The 432-nt window shown below is 88.0% G+C and overlaps 1 protein-coding gene across 1 annotated transcript in view; it reads left to right on the top strand.

Moving 5' to 3' along the window:
- The window catches only part of AURANDRAFT_62357 (hypothetical protein), a gene marked incomplete at both ends in the record, with an annotated part of 4,584 nt that overhangs the window by 563 nt on the left and 3,589 nt on the right, over positions 1–432 (top strand). The gene's annotated exons all lie outside the window — the stretch shown is intronic.

The following is a 432-nucleotide window of genomic DNA, read 5'->3' as shown; positions in this document are numbered from 1 at the left end:
CCGCCGCGACGGCCGCCGCGACGGCCGCCGCGCTCGCGCCCGCCGCCGCGCCTCCAGCGCTCGCGCCCGCGCCGCTCGCGCCCGCGCCGCTCGCGCCCGCGGCGCCGCCCGCCGCCGCGCCACCCGCCGCCGCGCCGCCCGCGGCGCCCGCGGCCGTCGCGCCCGCGGCGCCCGCGGCCGCGCCGCCCGCCGTCGCGTACGTCGAGGCCGCCGCGCGGCCGTCCATGGCGACGTCCGTGACGGGCCTGCCCGACGACCCGGAGGCGCGGCGCGACCGCGTCTTCCGCGAGCGGCAGCGCGTCCTCGCGGAGCGCCAGCTCCTCGCGGAGCGGCGGCAGCTCGAGGCGGAGCTCGCGCGCGCCGAGGAGGCGCCCGGCGCCTTCGCGCAACCGGCGCCCGCGGCGCCGCCGGCGCCCGCGGCGCTGCCCGAGC

Source organism: Aureococcus anophagefferens, assembly GCF_000186865.1.
Source record: "Aureococcus anophagefferens unplaced genomic scaffold AURANscaffold_4, whole genome shotgun sequence".
NCBI classification, from domain to species: Eukaryota; class Pelagophyceae; order Pelagomonadales; family Pelagomonadaceae; genus Aureococcus; species Aureococcus anophagefferens.
Note: the sequence above shows the minus strand (reverse complement) of the source record. Positions and strands in the feature narration are given on the sequence as shown.